This window comes from Silene latifolia, chromosome X (genome assembly GCF_048544455.1).
Source record: "Silene latifolia isolate original U9 population chromosome X, ASM4854445v1, whole genome shotgun sequence".
NCBI lineage: Eukaryota > Viridiplantae > Streptophyta > Magnoliopsida > Caryophyllales > Caryophyllaceae > Silene > Silene latifolia.
In genome coordinates this window covers 324,956,855-324,962,914 of record NC_133537.1, presented here as the reverse complement: position 1 = coordinate 324,962,914, position 6,060 = coordinate 324,956,855, and the positions used below count along the sequence as shown (strand labels likewise).

The window sequence follows — 6,060 nt, the reverse complement described above, 5'->3', positions numbered from 1 at the left end:
CTCTCCTTCTTTGCCTTGCTCATTCTAGCCGACGGTGTCATGGGTGGGCTTTCCCTTCCACCATCCATTTCTGTCCTCTTTCTCTTTGGATCCGCATCCACTTCTACCTCAAGATCTTTGTAGGGGTCCTCAAGCTCTATCCCGCTCCTCAAAACCACCGCATGAGCGTGATGGCTATTTGAAGCATCCTTGGAACTTTGTACTTGGGCTAATAAACCATCGGGCGGCCTTTGAGGGTTAGCTAAGCTTTCATTTCCCTCATATCTTTAAGGTAAGTATCTCTTAGGTTTGCTTGTTCTTGTTGGCTTGCATTTATGAAATTAGCCATGTCTTGGCTATTTTGCATTTGCATGTTCTTCACCAACTTCATAAGTTCATTTTGGGAGGGGTCGCCTTGGGGTTCTTGATAAGGTTGCTTGGCTATGGGTAAAGGGAACCCATAGTCATTCCGAGTGTTGTGTTGTCCCCCTTGAAAGTTACCTCTAGGGCCATTGTTGTTGATGTTGGACCCTTGACCTTGATCTTGAACCCTTGAGCAAACCCTTGCCCAAATCATTGATTAGCTTGATTCACTTGGTTCCCTTGATAGAACCCTTGGGTGTTTTGATTGCCTCCAAACTCTTGGTACCCTTGAGGTTGGTTTCCAAAGTTTTGGTTTTGATTGTTGTTGGGCCATTGGTTTTGATTTATGGGATTATTTCTTTGGTTTGAGTATCCACCCCTTGGTTGAGAAAATCCGGGTGCATTGTTGTTGGGTGCTTGTGATTGGAGATGTTGTGGATTTTGAACATTAGTACTCTTGTAGCTAAAGTTTGAGTGATTTTTCAACCCCGGATGGTAGAAGTTGGTGTTTGGGTTATACACATCGGGATTGTTGTATGGTGGTCGTGGTGGTCTTGTGTTGTTGTTATAGGTTTGGAAAGCGTTAACATCTTGGACATTCTCCTCATACCCCAAACTCTAGTTATTGGCACACATGTCAAAGGTGAGGCCATTTCCCCCCACATAGCTCACAAGGTAAAACTTGGACTACCTCCTCCATGGGTGGGCCATGTGAGGTGGTAGCTTGATGAACTTGGTTCCTTTACAATTTCTCAAGTTGCTTAGTAAGATGATCAAGCTTAGCATTTGTCTCGGCATTTGAACTAGAAGAGTTCTCCTTAGGGTATTTGCCATTTCTCCTAAGCATATTTTCCCTTGATCCATAATTGGCTTCCAAGTCTACCATCTTCTTAATTAGTGCCGTCCCTTCCTCATCACCCAAATGGTCAAATCCCCCTCCCGCGGAGGCATTCACCATTTCTTTAGTCCTAGACAACAAGGTTTGGAAGAAAGTTTGGGTGATATACCACTCCGAAATCCCGTGGTGAGGACAACTAGAGATAAGGTATTGATATCTATCCCATACTTCACCCAAGGATTCCCCATCTTCTTATTGGAAAGTGGGATTTCATTTCAAAGCATGGCAGTCTTGGATGACGGATAGTACTTGGCCATGAACGCCTTGGCTAAAGTGTCCCATGTTGTGAATGTATCCAGAGGGTGAATATTCAACCACCGGCCCGCCTTACCCGTCAAAGAGAATGGGAACAATATCATCCTTAGAGTGTCTTCGGATATGTGGACAGCGGGGGGCCCACGGGGGCGCTTGGGAGGAAGAGAACAAGGGTTTGCATTTTTGTTGGAGTCGCCACCAATTTTTATGGGAAATTGGAACCGTTCGAATACCTCGTGTCATGTCAAGACACAAAGTAGTGACATGAACACTAAGCAATCGTTACCCTTAGCATTCTATGTCTAGAATGACTCTCGTGGATGCCAATGAACACGGATGTTCACAGAGATCTGGAGTAAGGGGTGAGGGTACGTATTAGGAAGCTCTTTTGATCGAACACCTAATCCCGCCCGCCTCGATAGCGGCCTCTACTAATGATTAGGGAAATTATCTATACTCGATATATCGTCGATTATATGCATGCAATACAACATCCACGTTTTAATCCTAACATGTGAGAATTAGGCTAAGTCGGTTGACACGTAAATTAGCATACAATTGGGTCGAAGTAGGATTTAATGCTCAATTACATGTGAAAACATACAAATGATACAAGATTCAACGATAAATACAATAGGAAAATTACGATAATAAAAATTACAATAATTACAATGGATTAGGCGATTTATGTCGAAAATACCTTTAAAACGGATAATTTGGAAAAAAAAACGAATAAAGAATAAATCAAAAGAATTAACGAAGGAGTCAGAAGGTGATAATATGAATAATAGTCAATCATACGTAAGCTAATTAAACTAGGTCAGGCAACAACGGAGTTCAGAGACAGAACTCAACCTGGAACAGGCGCAGCAGAACTGCGCCCTCTGGAAGAGGCGCAGCAGTTGCTGCGTCTATTCCTAGGCTGAGTTCTGGCTGTGAAGCCGGAACTGCAAATCGTTAATTTGAATCGGTGGATTTAAGGATATATTAACATATTTACTCGGATGGAAGCGATCATTAGATTATTTGCATATGATTAATGGTCATAAAAGCGATAAACATGGATGAGACGGATTAACTACATGAACGAATGATCGATTAGTGACATGGGTGAATGAAATAAACTAAACATGACGAATTGATGACAAATTAACAACGAACATGCGATGCATATGACAATAAACAGATGAAAATATGTCAAAGGAGTGAATTACAGAAACCCAATATGAACAAATCGAATTTCTACAACCCGGATTGAATTTAATGACAAAAACCCGCAAATATGAGATTATAAGGCATTTAATTCGGATTTACGATGGATAAAACATGTTAATGATTATAATTAACATACATGTGAGATTATAAGCTATTATGTCAAAGAATTAACAAGAAACAAACGAAACAAATAAAAAGACGAACGAATTACAGAGGACGAAGGAAGAAGAAAGAAAGCAGGAACTGCGGCAGCCTCAGGAAGAGGCGCAGCAGGTGCTGCGTCCCTTCAAAGAGGCGCAGCAGTTGCTGCGTCCTTTCTCGACGGTTTGTCTTCTGGAAATCCGTAAAAAGAGGTTTTAAAGCACGGTTTTAGAAATCGGTTTTAAGGAGGTATTTTCGACATAAACCTTACATTAATGATACAAAAAGTAAAGAACAATAAATAAAAGAGAGATTTACACCCTCAGACTTACATGTTTGACGAAACGAGAAGGACTAAGTTATCGATTAGCGATGCTCGACTCGAACTATAATGCAAATACGAAAGTGCCCTCGTAAGAGGAAAATGATTAAGTTAATTAAGTTGATTGATGTGGAGTTGGTCAAATTGGTCGGTCATGCAAACGAGGCTGGTACTCAGAAAGATCCGAGCTTACGTGGTCGAATGTTCAAGCACGTAGACGCCAAAGAGTAAGAACAAAGGTCTAGAATGCAAAGGGAGAAAATAAGGGCGGACACTCGCGTGAGAAATATGAGGAGCGAAGGCTCCTATTTATACTAATCACGTGAAGGAATTATGGTTTTGGAGAGTCTTTGGAAGTGAATCTCGGAAAGATATGAAAAAGATACAAAAATTACGCAGAAAAGGACCTGGGAAGAGGCGCAGCAGTCATTGCGTCTCTTGGAAGAGGCGCAGCACCTGCTGCGTCTATTCCCAAGGGGTTTCCTCCTGTGGAAGAAAGATTTCTGTGTTTGAGTTATAGGACGGAATAATTCGGTTTTCCTTAATATCTTATGTGAATATTAAGGGAAATTGTTTACCAAAGGATAAAGATTGTGAAATATTTATAAAATATGGAATAGAAATATCCGGAACATTCCAGAACATTCTGACTCGGGATTTAATGGCTATCAGAAAATGAAGACGGTTTTAGGCCCGGACTCCAAATGTACTCTAATTACCGTCAAAACGACCGTATCGGCGCGTAGATGACAACTAAGAGGTAGACATTAGTATTTGAGCAATCACTTGACGATAAACTTACGAACTGTCACAAATCGTTCCGCGTAACAAACATGCGGCCCAATCATCACCGGGTGGTTTGCGAGAGGTGCAGAAATGAGGTATCTACAGAGCCCCCACTTTGACTGAGGCTTGGACAAGGCGAAAGTCAAAGTATAGCCATCAGGTCAATCGAAGATTACAACCTGACGACTATGGCGACGCGAGGCGGCTCAAGGGGTCTGAGCCAAGGACCTGTCGTCGGGAACATTTTAGAGTCTGTCGACTATCGGGGAGGGTCGTTTAAAGTCCATTAGACTACGTAAGGAGGCCCGCCAGCCATAAGAAGAGATCATACCTGAGACTTCTTCCTCGAGATGCTTCCGGAGGTGCATAGAAGCTAAGGGTAAGACCTAAAAGATATATAAGGATTGGTGCTAGGGTATGGGGCCCTAAAAGGAAAGCATTGGCGGGAAGGAGGCCCGAATATAAGTTTAAACTAAAGGGTAAATAAGGCTCGAGTGTAGGAACTCTATTGGTTTGGGAACTTTATGGAGAACGACATCTTTATCGCACTCCTAGGGGAAACAAGAAAAACTGTGAGTAGCAGGACACAGGCGGGAACTGCTGGGAGAAATCTGTTCGTGTTCAGCTTTGAACAAACTTCGGAAAAGATAGGGGTTGATGTTGATCTCCATGTCTTGAGAGGGAAAGTCTATCCGCTTACTCTCGTTGGGGAACATAATCGGGAATTAATCTCCATGTCTCGAGAGGGAAAGTCTATCCGCTTACTCTCGTTGGGGAAATATAATGAAGGCGTGTCGAAACACCTGTGACGGAATATCTGCTCGTTGTGACAAATAAAGTGTAATAGTCTGCTGCTGGCTTAGAAATACGGGCCGGAAAAAAAGATAATCGTCAAACGGACCAAAAGAATAAAATAGCATCGGCGAAGAGGCGCACCAAAGATGGGCCCACAAATAACAAACTCATAACGAATTTTTGAAAACTCGTATGGAGGGAACACAAGGAAGAGGCGCAGCAAGAGCTGCCTCTCCTGGAATAGGCGCAGCACCTGCTGCGTCTATTCCCCAAAGCGTTTTTTCTGCGTAAAAACGCGATAAACAGAGGGTTTAAGATCATTTGTTTCGAAACACAAATTCCTCATTTTCTCTCTCAAATCTTAACCATTTCCGTCAAGGTTTGATCTAAAAGCTTGCATTAATCATGACTAATCGAGGTATGCGTCTCATTCTTGCATTAATCTTCCGTATTTGTTCAATTTTGGATCGAAAAAAATTAGGGTTTATGACCCAATTAATCGAAAATTTGGGGCTTTTCCCCCAAATGCATTTGCCTTGTCAAATTGGCATTAGAAACGGATAATAGGTAGTATAAGGAACACAACCATGTATTTGTTTCGAATTTTCGTTGAGTTTTGAGCCTTTGAGTGAATTTGAGACGGTTTCACAACTAAACCGTAAATTGCTTCGAAAATAGACTTAAGATTGCCCATTTGCGATGAAACTTGATATTTGGGATCCTTGGATGATGGGTAAACTTCCTACCATCTCGGAATTTTGGTTTGTGACAGCTTTTTCAGGACACTTTTCTAGGGCATAATCGTCGTTATAACGAAATGCTGCCGAAATTTCGACTTGAACCCAAGACTAGGCTTCAAATTAGGCTTGACTTGACCCAAATTACCACATGATCGATCGGGTTTATGAGAATATGGCCAAATATGGTGAGAAAAAGCGATTTCAGGGCTTCCGAAGGCTCGAAAAATCCCTTAACCAAGGCTTGTCGTCACGTGATGCGGCCTAAATTTGCTTTAATGTTGCAGGTGATGAGGCTTCTACTTCTGGGAGGACTCCCATGGAGATAGACGCTGCTATTGTCGAGGAGGCTTTGGAGCAGGCCTTCATCGCTGCGATGATGGCTGCTGGGGACGAGGTCCATGAGGAGGAGGCTGTTGAGGAGGAGGAGGCCCCGAGACGGGCCAACGTCGGATGAGGAGGCCGTCAGCTGAGAGGAGCTCCCGCGTGGGCTGAGACCTGGGAGAGTAGGCACTTGCTGTGGGCTGCAGAGGGTCACCTGTCCTACAGGACGGTGAAGAGCTTGGTAA

General features: G+C 42.9%; 1 non-coding gene across 1 annotated transcript; it reads left to right on the top strand.

Annotated features, from left to right (window-relative positions):
- The first annotated feature begins 1,358 nt into the window (after positions 1-1,358).
- LOC141625605 (small nucleolar RNA R71) lies at positions 1,359-1,464 on the top strand. The gene has a single exon (XR_012535376.1). It is a non-coding gene; the product is annotated as a small nucleolar RNA R71 (small nucleolar RNA).
- The last annotated feature ends 4,596 nt before the right edge of the window (positions 1,465-6,060 follow it).